The sequence below is a fragment of the Chiloscyllium plagiosum genome, unplaced genomic scaffold (genome assembly GCF_037043375.1).
Source record: "Chiloscyllium plagiosum isolate Xiang-an unplaced genomic scaffold, Cpla_swu_hap1 HiC_scaffold_17, whole genome shotgun sequence".
In the NCBI taxonomy this organism is placed as follows: Eukaryota; Metazoa; Chordata; class Chondrichthyes; order Orectolobiformes; family Hemiscylliidae; genus Chiloscyllium; species Chiloscyllium plagiosum.
In genome coordinates, this window is record NW_028270155.1 from 70,303,581 (window position 1) to 70,317,656 (window position 14,076).

General features: G+C 50.8%; 1 protein-coding gene and 1 long non-coding RNA gene across 2 annotated transcripts in view; one reads left to right on the forward strand and one right to left on the reverse strand.

The window, feature by feature from the left end:
* Positions 1 to 9,090, reverse strand: part of elmo3 (engulfment and cell motility 3) — a 184,940-nt gene extending 175,850 nt beyond the window's left edge. The window contains exon 1 of the mRNA XM_087996061.1: positions 8,978 to 9,090. The gene's annotated coding sequence lies outside the window, so the exon portion shown is untranslated. The remainder of the gene's footprint in view (positions 1 to 8,977) is intronic.
* Positions 1,871 to 8,171, forward strand: LOC148147406 (uncharacterized). Its single transcript, XR_015759891.1, has 3 exons — positions 1,871 to 1,907; positions 5,301 to 5,425; positions 8,093 to 8,171. It is a non-coding gene; the product is annotated as an uncharacterized LOC148147406 (long non-coding RNA).
* Positions 9,091 to 14,076: the final 4,986 nt, after the last annotated feature.

The window sequence follows — 14,076 nt, forward strand, 5'->3', positions numbered from 1 at the left end:
CATGACCTTCCAATTCCTGTTCTCAATGCACTAATCAATAAAGACAAGCATACCAAACACCTTCTTCACTATCCTGTCTGCCTGTGACTCCACTTTTGAGGAACTGTGAACCTGCACCCCAAGGTCTCCATGTTTGTTTAACACTTTCCAGGATCCCACCATTAAGCATATAAGTCCTGCGCTGATTTGCCTTTCCAAAATGCAGCACGCCACATTTATCTAAATTAAACTCCATCTGCCACTGCTCTGCTTTACTGGTCAATTATCTCAATGCTATCCTCTGGTTCCTGACTCTCTGGTAAGTGGACCAATTTTCTCTTTCCTACTCAATCTGAACCATTTCATATTTGAACACCTCGACCAAGTCAGCACGGTGGCACAGTGGTTAGCACTGCTGCCTCACAGCGCCGGAGACCCGGGTTCAATTCCTGACTCAGGCGACTGACTGTGTGGAGTTTGCACATTCTCCCCGTGTCTGCGTGGGTTTCCTCCGGGTGCTCCGGTTTCCTCCCACAGTCCAAGGTGGATTGGCCATGCCAAATTGTCCGTAGTGTTAGATAAGGGGTAAATGTAGATGAATGGGTGGGTTGCGCTTCAGCGGGTCGGTGTGGATTTGTTGGGCCGAAGGGCCTGTTTCCACACTGTAATCTAATCTAATCTAATCAAAGTCAGCCCTTCGTGTCATCTGCTCCAAGGAAAAGAATCCGAGTATGTCCAGTCTGTCCAGACTACTGAAGGGTCATCACCCTTTCCATTAATCTACTCTGCTCCCTCTTCAAGTCACAGGCCCGATACACCAGTTGCAACCTAACTAGAGATTTATAAAAGATTCGCAATCACTCTCTTGTTGTACTCGGAGTCTGTTTGGAAAACCGTGGATTCCTAATCATTGCAGCCTCCTCAATCTATCCTGCTGGTTGCAAATATTATTGTGCCAGTCTTTCTGTCCCTGTCTTTTCACTGGCCATCTGCCTGGTTTCATATGGACTTTGCTCCGATGAGCAATGCCACTGGTAAGTGTATTAGCATTCCATAAACTCAGAGTGTAAAATAGCATAGAGTCATGATCATTGCTACATTTGCCGTAATAAGATGGAAAATTAATCAATTTTAATTTGCTGGGCAGTTTATGTAAACAGACAATTGGCACAGTGCTGCCTTTTCCAAGTTACTGGCCAGGTTTCTGTTTTTGTCCTCATTCTGGAAGCCATTACTTAGAAAGATTGACAATGGCCTTTTCAACAGCAGTGAAACAGTAGCTCCATTCTGACAACCTGATGACACCTGGTCCAAACCCACCCTTCACCTTTCCCCTCCCCCTGCTCTGAGCGTCACACATCGAGGTATACATCCTGCTGAGCGACAGACTTTCAAAAGATTCCAGGCAGAGACCAGCACAATTCTCACTCGCCCTCCACTTGACCCACAATGCCCTGAGGGAGGGAATTCCAGGATTCTGACCCAGTGACAGTGAAGGAACATCGATATATTTCCCAGTTGGGATGGTGAGTGGTTTGGAAGGGGAACTTGGAAGGGGGTAGTGTTCCCATGTATCTGCCTGCTTGTCTTTCTGGATGGAAGCAGTCGTGGATTTGGAAGGCGCTGTCTGAGGATCTTTGGTGAATTTCTGCAGGGCCTCTTGTAGATGGTACACACTGCTGTTACTGAGGTGGAGGGAGGGGATATCTGGGAATGTGGTGCCAATCAAGTTGAGTTGCTTTGTCCTAGATGGTGTCAAGCTACTCGAGTGATGTTGGGGCTGCCCCCATCTGGGCAAGACGGGAGTATTCCATCACACTCCTGACCAGCATTCCCTCCAATTATTTTCTTGGCTTTGCAGACCTCGGAGATTGACGTATGGTGGTGACGTTTGGAACCAGACAGTGGAGAGGTTGGGGAGTCAGGAGGTGAGTCACTCACTGCAGGTTCCTAGCTTCTGACCTGCTCCTGTAATAATATGGCGAGTCCATTTCAGTTTCTGATCAATGGCAATCCCCAGGATTTCAGATAGTGGGGGAATTCAGTGATGGTCATACCATTATCAAGAGATCCTTGCTTTTTTGGGGATGGTCATTGCCTGGCATTTGTGTGGCACGAGTGTTACTTGCCACTTGTCAGCCCAAGGCTGGATATTGCCCAGGTTTTGCTACATTTGAACATGAGGGGCTTCACTATCTGAGGAACTGGGAATGCTGCTGAACATTGTGCAATCATCAGTGAACATTCCCACTTCTGACCTTGTGATGGAGGGAAGGTCGTTGATGATGCAGCTGAAGATGGTTGGGCTGAGGACACTATCCTGAGGAACTTCCGCAAAGCTGTCCTGGAGCGGAGGTGACTGACCTCCAACAACCGCGACCATCTTCCTATGTGTCAGGTGTGACTCCAACCAGTGGAGAGTTTGCCCCCCGATACCCATTGATTCCAGTTTTGCCAGGGCTCCTTGATGCCACACTCGGTCGAATGCAGCCTTGATGTCCCTCTCCCCTCCCCTCTGGGATTCAGCTCTTCTGTCCATGTTTGAACCCAAGGCTGTAATGAGGTTAGAAGCTGAGGGGTCCTGGGGGAACCCAAACTGGGCGTCACTGAGCAGGTTAACGCTGACCGGGTGCTGCTTGATAGCCCTGTTGGTGACCCCTTCCATCCCTTTACTGATCATCGAGAGGAGGTGGTAATTGGCCGGGTTGGATTTGTCCAGCTTATTGTGTACAGGACATACCTGAGCAACTTCCCACATTGTCGGGTAGATGCCAGTGTTATAACTGTACTGGAACAGCTTGGTTAGGGATCTGGCAAGTTCTGGAGCACAAGCCTGTAATACTATTGCTGGAATGCTGTCAGGGCATTAACAGCACCTCGTGCTCTCAGCTCTTTCTCAGTATCACACAGAGTGACTGAATGTTTAGAGACTGGCATTGGTGATGCTGGAGACCTCAGATATAAATAAATGCCTCGCCATGTATTCCCTGTAGCTCAGGTGGCTTCAACTGAAGCTATTGGCCATCCATCATTTGGACACCTACAAATGGAGCCAGCCATAACCATGATGAGTTGGCTCAAATTCCTGACTCTGCTTTGAAGATTTTGAGTGTGTTTCAGCTCACACCATACAGAACATGAGAAAGATTCTTGGCTTCAGGGCAACATCTGGGAACTGCCTCAACCTCCTTGACCTCCACTTCTCGTCCTCTGTGAGGGGAATGGGAGTCACTCGCTAATCAGAACAAGCACCTTTTGAGACCTTACAACACCGTTATGGCCAGTGAGCACAGCTCAAAACAGCTGCATGAGATCTTCTGAACCCACCTCAGAAAACACACAGGGCCTGACAGCCATACTCTGCGCCTCTGACAGTGTGGCACATCCTTCACGGTGCACCAGAAAGTCAGCTTTAGGTCAGGTGCCGATGTCTTTGCAGTGGGACTTGAATAGGAGTAGAGTTAGGCCTGTCGGGCCTTCAGTAAGATCATGGCCTGCTTTACTTCCACTCGCAGTAGCGGGGCTGGGGAATTGCAGCCGTGCAAATATCACAGAGTGAAACGCCGGGAGCCAGTTGGAAAGCTGCTTTCATAGGGGGTGAGGTGGCTGTCACTGACCAGAAAACCCGGCCTGTCTCTCCAAGCCTAACAATGAATCGCTCACGGGGATGTTCTCAGAAGCTCAAGAGTTGTTGGGTATGTGGGGACATCACTGTCTCAGATCTGAGCTATCTTTCTTCTGAATATGGTATACGGTTTCTAAAAGAATTGAGAACCTTGTGTGACTTAGTCATGAAACACTCAGACAAAGACAGTTACGAGTCCTGGCCTGTGAAGAACTAGCTACCACCTGGAAGCCATCTTGGAACTGTGCACTTCCTCAGTTCCACATCGCTAAGCCATTCCCTCAAAATGTCCATCCCCAGTTTCTGAAATCTCCTCCCTAATCCTTTCTGTCTGTCCACCTCTGTTCAAACTCTCCTTAAAACGCGCTCTCTTTGGCCCAAGTGGCTTGTCGGCTGCTACCGATTGGAGAGGGAGGTGCACTTGGCTGGGATAACGGGGTTACGGGGTTAACACAGCACAGTATCAGCAATGCCCCACACCATGGAGGGAGAGAAGGGGCAATCTCTATGATATCTCACACCACAGCATCAATACTGGGAGATAGCAGTAATATTCCACACCGCGGGAGCTATCGGAGATATCCGACACCGCGGGAGCTGTCAGCGATATCCCACACCGCGGGAGCTGTCAGTGATACCCCACACCGCGGGAGATATAAGTAATATTCCACACCACGGGAGCTGTCAGCGATATCCCACACCGCGGGAGCTGTCAGCGATATCCTACATCGCGGGAGCTATCAGCGATATCCTACACCGCGGGAGCTATCAACGATATCCCACACCGCGGGAGCTATCGGCGATATCCCACACCGCGGGAGCTGTCAGCGATATCCCACACCGCGGGAGCTGTCAGCGATATCCCACACCGCGGGAGCTATCAGCGATAGCCCACATCACAGGAGCTGTCAGCGATATCCCACACTGCGAGCTGTCAGCGATATCCCACACCGCGGGAGCTATCGGCGATATCCCACACCACGGGAGCTATCAACGATATCCCACACCGCGGGAGCTATCAGCGATATCCCACACCGCGGGAACTATCGGCGATATCCCACACCATGGAAGATATCAGCGATATCCCACACCACGGGAGCTATCGGCGATATCCCACACCGCGGGAGATATCAGCGATATCCCACACCACAGGAGATATCAGCGATATCCCACACCACAGGAGATATCAGCGATATCCCACACCACAGGAGATATCAGCGATATCCCACACCGCGGGAGCTGTCAGCAATATCCCACACTGCGGGAGCTGTTAGCAATATCCCACACCACGGGAGCTATTGGCGATTTCCCACACCGCGGGAGCTATCGGCAATAGCCGAAACCACGGGAGCTATTGGCGATATCTCACACCAGGGGAGCTATCGGCGTTATCCCACACCGCGGGAGATATCAGCGATATCCCACACCGCGGGAACTATCGGCGATATCCCACACCACGGAAGATATCAGCGATATCCCACACCACGGGAGCTATCGGCGATATCCCACACTGCGGGAGATATCAGCGATATCCCACACCATGGGAGCTATCGGCGATATCCCACACCATGGAAGATGTCAGCGATATCCCACACTGTGGGAGCTGTTAGCAATATCCCATAGCGCGTGAGCTATTGGTGATATCATACAGAATTTGGTTAATACTAAGAACTATTAATGCCATTGTACATCACAGGAAATACAAGATGAGATATTAGCAATATTACACACCAGAGGGTAAATACTGGGACACATCAGTGATATTCCATACCATGGCACAATCACAGGGAGATATCAGCCACGCTGTCACTTTGGACCCAGGTAAGTACTGTACAGTTGATGGTTTGTACCCTTATCTGTGATACTGAGAGGGAGCCAAAGAGGGGCCAGACAGAGATGGCCGGGAGAACCGAGACTGAGCAGAGGAGGAAGGGTGGGGTGTGGGGGGAACAGATAAGGGAAAGGACAGCCCAGGAGGAGTAGTGGGAGGAACAGAGGAGGAGGGAGTGGGATGGGGCAGAGAAAATGGGAGGCTGAAGTCATGGAAAAGACAGAGGAGGTATTGGCTGAAGGGCTGGGGTAAATGGATGGGGCAGTAGAAGGGGCAGGATAGTTGATGGGAAGGGGTTGTGGCAGGGTTTTACGGGGGGGGGGGGGAATGGCAGGAGAACGCTGAGGCTCCACCCAACCAGCATCCGCATCTGAAGGACCCTTAGCCTCCATCTCTGCCACCTCCAGCGAGATGCCAACCCATATTCCCCTCCCTGGTCAGCCTTCCACAGGGACCGTTCTCGCTGGGACTGCTTGATCCACTCCCAACAGCCACCCCGCCCCCACAGCCTCAATGCAGCTCCCAACATCCCCCACCACACCACCCTCTCTCCCCCATCACAGCACCGTCCCCTGCAACCGCAAGGTGGAACACCTGTCCAAAAATCAGAAAGTGCTGGAGAAACGCAGTAGGTCTGTGGAGCTCTCTTCACAGATGCTGCCAGACCGGCTGAGTTTCTCCAGCACTTTCCATTTCTGGTTCAGATCTCCAGCGTCTGCAGGTTTTTTGGTTGATCCCAGTGCAAGCAGCTGCCCATTTATTGCCTCCCTCCTCACTATCCGAGGTCCCAGGTCTCACTTCCAGGTGAAGCAGCGATTTATCGGCACCTCACTTCACCCAGTGTCCTGCATTCGCTGCTCACAATGTGGTCTCCTCTATACTGGGGACAGGAAGCGCAAACTGGGCAATCGCTTAGCAGAACGCCTGCAAAAATGACCCTGAGCTTCCTGTTGCTTCAACACACCTGGGCAGCAAGGTTAGATCTCACAGAATACAGGGAGAACTAGCCATGTGGATACAGAACTGGCTCAAAGGTAAGAGACAGAGGGTGGTGATGGAGGGCTGTTTTTCAGACTGGAGGCCTGTGACCAGTGGAGTGCAACAAGGATCGGTGCTGGGCCCTCTACTTTTTGTCATTTACATAAATTTTTTTGGATGCGAGCATAAGAGGTACAGTTAGTAAGTTTGCAGATGAAACCAAAATTGGAGGTGTAGTGGACAGCGAAGAGGGTTACTTCAGATTACAACAGGATCTTGACCAGATGGGACAATGGGCTGAGAAGTGGCAGATGGAGCTTAATTCAGATAAATGCAAGGTGCTGCATTTTGGGAAAGCAAATCTTAGAAGGACTTATACACTTAATGGTAAGGTCCTAGGGAGTGTTGCTGAACAAAGAGACCTTGGGGTACAAGTTCATAGCTCCTTAAAAGTGGAGTCGCAGGTAGATAGGATAGTGAAGAAGGCGTTTGGTTTGCTTTTCTTTATTGGTCAGAGTATTGAGTACAGGAGTTGGGAGGTCATGTTGCGGCTGTACAGGACATTGGTTAGGCCACTGTTGGAATATTGCATGCTTCCTATCGGAAAGATGTTGTGAAACTTGAAAGGGTTCAGAAAAGATTTACAAGGATGTTGCCGGGTTTGGAGGATTTGAGCTATAGGGAGAGGCTGAACAGGCTGGGGCTGTTTTCCCTGGAGTATTGAAGGCTGGGGGGTGACCTTATAGAGGTTTATAAAATTATGAGGGGCATGGATAGGGTAAATAGACAAGGTCTTTTCCCTGGGGTTGGGGAGTCCAGAACTAGAGGGCATAGGTTTAGGGTGAGAGGGGAAAGATATAAAAGTGACCTAAGGGGCAACTTTTTCACTCAGAGGGTGGTATGTGTATGGAATGAGCTGCCAGAGGATGTGGTGGAGGCTGGTACAATTGCAACATTTAGGAGGCATTTGGATGGGTATATGAATAGGAAGGGTTTGGAGGGATATGGGCCGGGTGCTGGCAGGTGGGACGAGATTGGGTTGGGATATCTGGTCGGCATGGACGGGTTGGACTGAAGGATCGGTTTCTGTGCTGTTCATCTCTATGACTCTATGACACCAACCGGGTCCCTGGCCAACACCTATGTCTCAGGTTTGTTGCAGTGCTCCAGCGCAAGCTGGAAGAATAACACCACATTTTCCACTTGGGGATCCTCCAGCATTCTGGACTCAACACAGAGTTCAATCATTTTAGGCCCTCGACACCTTCTTCCCTGTCCATTACCCACCGGCACAGTGCCTCAATGGTTAGCATTATTGCCTCACAGCGCCAGAGACCGGGGTTCGATTCCACCCTCGGGCGACTGTCTGTGTGGAGTTTACACGTTCTCCCCGTGTCTGCGTGGGTTTCCTCTGGGTGCTCCGGTTTCCTCCCACAGTCCAAAGATGTGCAGGTCAGGTGAATTGGCCATGCTAAACTGCCCGTAGTGTTAGGTGCATTAGTCAGAGGGAAATGGGTCTGGGTGGGTTACTCTTTGGAGGGTCGGTGTGGACTTGTCGGGCCGAAGGGCCTGTTTCCACACAGTAGGGAATCTCTGATTTATGGCCCTGTCAAGATGTGGACTATTTTCAACCCTATGAAGGGCTCCTGCCTGAAATGTTGATTCTCCTGCTCCCTCAGATGCTGCCTGACCTGCTGTGCTTTTCCAGCAACACCCACTTTGTGACTCTGATCTCCGGCATCTGCAGTCCTCGCTTTCGCCTTGTTTTCAACACAACCCAAACTCTACTTAAGGTTCGTGTTTACCAGCAATTATTTCCCCCCCCCCTCCCTGGCTCACCATTACCCCTCCCTTTGAGTGCCTCTCCCTCTGGGGACCCGACGGCTTACTTTCTTCACTCCCACCTGCCACCCCCAACTTCAGCATACTCTCTCTGAGCTACCATCAGTACGGCAGACATTAACTCTGTTTCTTCTCCCTCCCCACAGCTGCTGCCAGACCTGCTGAGTTTCTCCAGCACTTTCTGCTTCTGTCTCCTGCATTGACAGGTCTGGGGACAGAGGAGAAAGAAGAGTGGGAGAATAACCAGTGACTAACACTGAAACACCAAGGCTGAGCTGTCTGTACAAGGAACCACTGCGTCCGCACAAAACAAAACCCCAGTACTTCCAACATGATCCACTCTATCCCCGAGGTCCCACCCCCAAGGAATCAAGAATCCAGGTACAGTAATACCCCAAAAGAGTCAGGCAGGGCGGAAACCCAACAGCAGCACAGTGTCCCAGAGGCACAACATTTTTCAAAAAGAAAGTTGGGTGTGTTAAATAAAAACGTCACGCAGCTCACCAGAAACATGCCCGAAATTATGATTTTAAAAAACAATAATTTTGGAATCAGTGTTCCCCCTCCCACCTGGAAACTGATTTAATTCTGATTTGCAATCTTCTCTGGTCACCCCCCTCCCTCTCAGTTCCACAAAGTTACACGCAGGGACGGGAATGTCCCGTCTCCAGCAGATTTCCAGGCCTCCCTCACCCATCCCCATTCGGGATTCCGCCACCCACCTTCTGCAGACCGGGCTCCGGGCTCCGGGCTCCGGGCTCCGAGCCCCCCTCCCCGCCGGCGCCAGCAAGTTTCTCGGGAAGTTTCAGCCGCTCCCGAAGTTGCAGGAGGCGAGTCCAGTCCGGGACTGGGGCTCGGCTTCCGGGTTAGAGACTGACACACAGCCGCCCAGCTCCTCCCGCAGGACACGGAGGGTGTGTCGGAGCTGGCGGGGGAGGCGAGCATCCTCCCAGGGAACAGCAACAGCACCATCCCAGCAAAACCAAGCACTGTCAGCTCCGAACTGCGGGAGCAACTGGGCCACACCACACAGGCACTGCACAGGCACAGGCACACGCACACGGTCACACCGGCAATGTACAGGCACAGGCACCCTGTCAGACTGGCAATTTACAGACACAGGCAAACTGTCACACTGGCAATGTACAGGCACAAGTACACTGTCACACGGGCAATATACAGACACTCACACAGGCACACTGTCACACTGGCAATGTACAGACACAGGCACACAGGCAATGTACAGTCACAGGCTCAAAGTCACACTGGCAATGTACAGACACAGGCACACAGGCAGTGTACAGACACAGGCACACTGGCAATGTACAGACCCAGGCACACTGTCACACTGGCAATGTACAGACACAAGCACACTGTCACACAGGCAATGTACAGACACAAGCACACTGTCAGACTGGCAATGTACAGACATCCGCACACTGTCACACTGGCAATGTACAGCCACAGGCACACTGTAACACTGGCAATGTACAGACACATGCACACAGGCAATGTACAGACACAGGCACACTGTCACACTGGCAATGTACAGACACAGGCACACAGGCAATCTACAGACACAGGCACACTGTCACACTAGCAATGTGCAGACACTGTTACACAGGCAATGTACAGACACAGGCACACTGTCACACTGGCAATGTACAGACACAGGCACACTGTCACACCGGCAATGTACAGACGCTGTCAGACAGGCAATATACAGACACAGGCACACTGTCACACAGGCAATGTACAGACACAGGCACACTGGCAATGTACAGACACTGTCACACAGGCAATGTACTGACACAGGAACACTGTCGCACAGGCAATGTACTGACACAAGCAACGTACACACAGGCACACCGTCACACTGGCAATGTACAGACACAGGCACACTGGCAATGTACAGACACAGGCACACTGTCACACAGGCAATGTACAGACACAGGCACCCTGTCAGACTGGCAATTTACAGACACAGGCACACTGTCACACAGGAAATGTACAGACACTGTCACACAGGCACACTGTCAAACAGGCAATGTACAGACACAGGCACACTGTCACACAGGCAATGTACAGACACTCACACAGGCACTGTCACACTGGCAATGTACCGACGCAGGCACACTGTCACACAGGCAATGTACAGATATTCACACAGGCACACTGTCACACTGGCAATGTACAGACACAGGTACACTATCACACAGGCAATGTAAAGACACTCACACAGGCACACTGTCACACTGGCAATGTACCGACACAGGCACACTGTCACACTGGCAATGTACAGACACAGGCACACAGGCAATGTACAGTCACAGGCACAAAGTCACACTGGCAATGTACAGACACAGGCACACAGGCTATGTACAGACACATGCACACTGTCACAGGCAATGTACAGACACAGGCACACTGGCAATGTACAGATATAGGCACACTGTCACACTGGCAATGTATAGACACAGCCACACTGTCACAGGCAATGTACAGACTCTGTCACTCTGGCAATGTACAGACACAGGCACACTGTCACACTGGCAATGTACAGACAATGTCACAATGGCAATGTACAGACACAGGCACACTGGCAATGTACACACACACGCACACTGTCACACTAGCAATGTACAGACACAGCCACACTGTCACACTGGCAATTTACAGACACAGACACACAGGCATTGTACAGACACAAGCACACTGTCACACAGGCAATGTACAGACACAAGCACACAGTCAGACTGGCAATGTACAGACATCGGCACACTGTCACACTGGCAATGTATAGACACAGGCACACTGTAACACTGGCAATGTACAGACACAGGCACACAGGCAATCTACAGACACAGGCACACTGTCAGACAGGCAATATACAGACACAGGCACACTGTCACACTGGCAATGTACAGACACAGGCACACTGTCACACCAGCAATGTACAGACGCTGTCAGACAGGCAATATACAGACACAGGCACACTGTCACACAGGCAATGTACAGACACAGGCACACTGTCACACTGGCAATGTACAGACACTGTCACACAGGCAATGTACTGACACAGGAACACTGTCACACAGGCAATGTACTGACACAGGCAACGTACACACAGGCACACCGTCACACTGGCAATGTACAGACACAGGCACACTGGCAATGTACAGACACAGGCACACTGTCACACAGGCAATGTACAGACACAGGCACCCTGTCAGACTGGCAATTTACAGACACAGGCACACTGTCATACAGGAAATGTACAGACACTGTCACACAGGCACACTGTCAAACAGGCAATGTACAGACACAGGCACACTGTCACACAGGCAATGTACAGACACTCACACAGGCACTATCACACTGGCAATGTACCGACGCAGGCACACTGTCACACAGGCAATGTACAGATATTCACACAGGCACACTGTCACACTGGCAATGTACAGACACAGGTACACTATCACACAGGCAATGTAAAGACACTTACACAGGCACACTGTCACACTGGCAATGTACCGACACAGGCACACTGTCACACTGGCAATGTACAGACACAGGCACACAGGCAATGTACAGTCACAGGCACAAAGTCACACTGGCAATGTACAGACACATGCACACTGTCACAGGCAATGTACAGACACAGGCACACTGGCAATGTACAGATATAGGCACACTGTCACACTGGCAATGTATAGACACAGCCACACTGTCACAGGCAATGTACAGACTCTGTCACTCTGGCAATGTACAGACACAGGCACACTGTCACACTGGCAATGTACAGACAATGTCACAATGGCAATGTACAGACACAGGCACACTGGCAATGTACACACACACGCACACTGTCACACTAGCAATGTACAGACACAGCCACACTGTCACACTGGCAATTTACAGACACAGACACACAGGCAATGTACAGACACAAGCACACTGTCACACAGGCAATGTACAGACACAAGCACACAGTCAGACTGGCAATGTACAGACATCGGCACACTGTCACACTGGCAATGTATAGACACAGGCACACTGTAACACTGGCAATGTACAGACACAGGCATACTGTCACACCGGCAATGTACAGACGCTGTCAGACAGGCAATATACAGACACAGGCACACTGTCACACAGGCAATGTACAGACACAGGCACACTGTCACACTGGCAATGTACAGACACTGTCACACAGGCAATGTACTGACACAGGAACACTGTCACACAGGCAATGTACTGACACAGGCAACGTACACACAGGCACACCATCACACTGGCAATGTACAGACACAGGCACACTGGCAATGTACAGACACAGACACACTGTCACACTGGCAATGTACAGACACAGGCACACTGGCAATGTACAGACACAGGCACACTGTCACACAGGCAATGTACAGACACAGGCACCCTGTCAGACTGGCAATTTACAGACACAGGCACACTGTCATACAGGAAATGTACAGACACTGTCACACAGGCACACTGTCAAACAGGCAATGTACAGACACAGGCACACTGTCACACAGGCAATGTACAGACACTCACACAGGCACTATCACACTGGCAATGTACCGACGCAGGCACACTGTCACACAGGCAATGTACAGATATTCACACAGGCACACTGTCACACTGGCAATGTACAGACACAGGTACACTATCACACAGGCAATGTAAAGACACTTACACAGGCACACTGTCACACTGGCAATGTACCGACACAGGCACACTGTCACACTGGCAATGTACAGACACAGGCACACAGGCAATGTACAGTCACAGGCACAAAGTCACACTGGCAATGTACAGACACATGCACACTGTCACAGGCAATGTACAGACACAGGCACACTGGCAATGTACAGATATAGGCACACTGTCACACTGGCAATGTATAGACACAGCCACACTGTCACAGGCAATGTACAGACTCTGTCACTCTGGCAATGTACAGACACAGGCACACTGTCACACTGGCAATGTACAGACAATGTCACAATGGCAATGTACAGACACAGGCACACTGGCAATGTACACACACACGCACACTGTCACACTAGCAATGTACAGACACAGCCACACTGTCACACTGGCAATTTACAGACACAGACACACAGGCAATGTACAGACACAAGCACACTGTCACACAGGCAATGTACAGACACAAGCACACAGTCAGACTGGCAATGTACAGACATCGGCACACTGTCACACTGGCAATGTATAGACACAGGCACACTGTAACACTGGCAATGTACAGACACAGGCATACTGTCACACCGGCAATGTACAGACGCTGTCAGACAGGCAATATACAGACACAGGCACACTGTCACACAGGCAATATACAGACACAGACACACTGTCACACTGGCAATGTACAGACACTGTCACACAGGCAATGTACTGACACAGGAACACTGTCACACAGGCAATGTACTGACACAGGCAACGTACACACAGGCACACCGTCACACTGGCAATGTACAGACACAGGCACACTGGCAATGTACAGACACAGACACACTGTCACACTGGCAATGTACAGACACTGTCACACAGGCAATGTACTGACACAGGAACACTGTCACACAGGCAATGTACTGACACAGGCAACGTACACACAGGCACACCGTCACACTGGCAATGTACAGACACAGGCACACTGGCAATGTACAGACACAGGCACACTGTCACACAGACAATGTATAGACACAGGCACCCTGTCAGACTGGCAATTTACAGACACAGGCACACTGTCACACAGGAAATGTACAGACACTGTCACACAGGC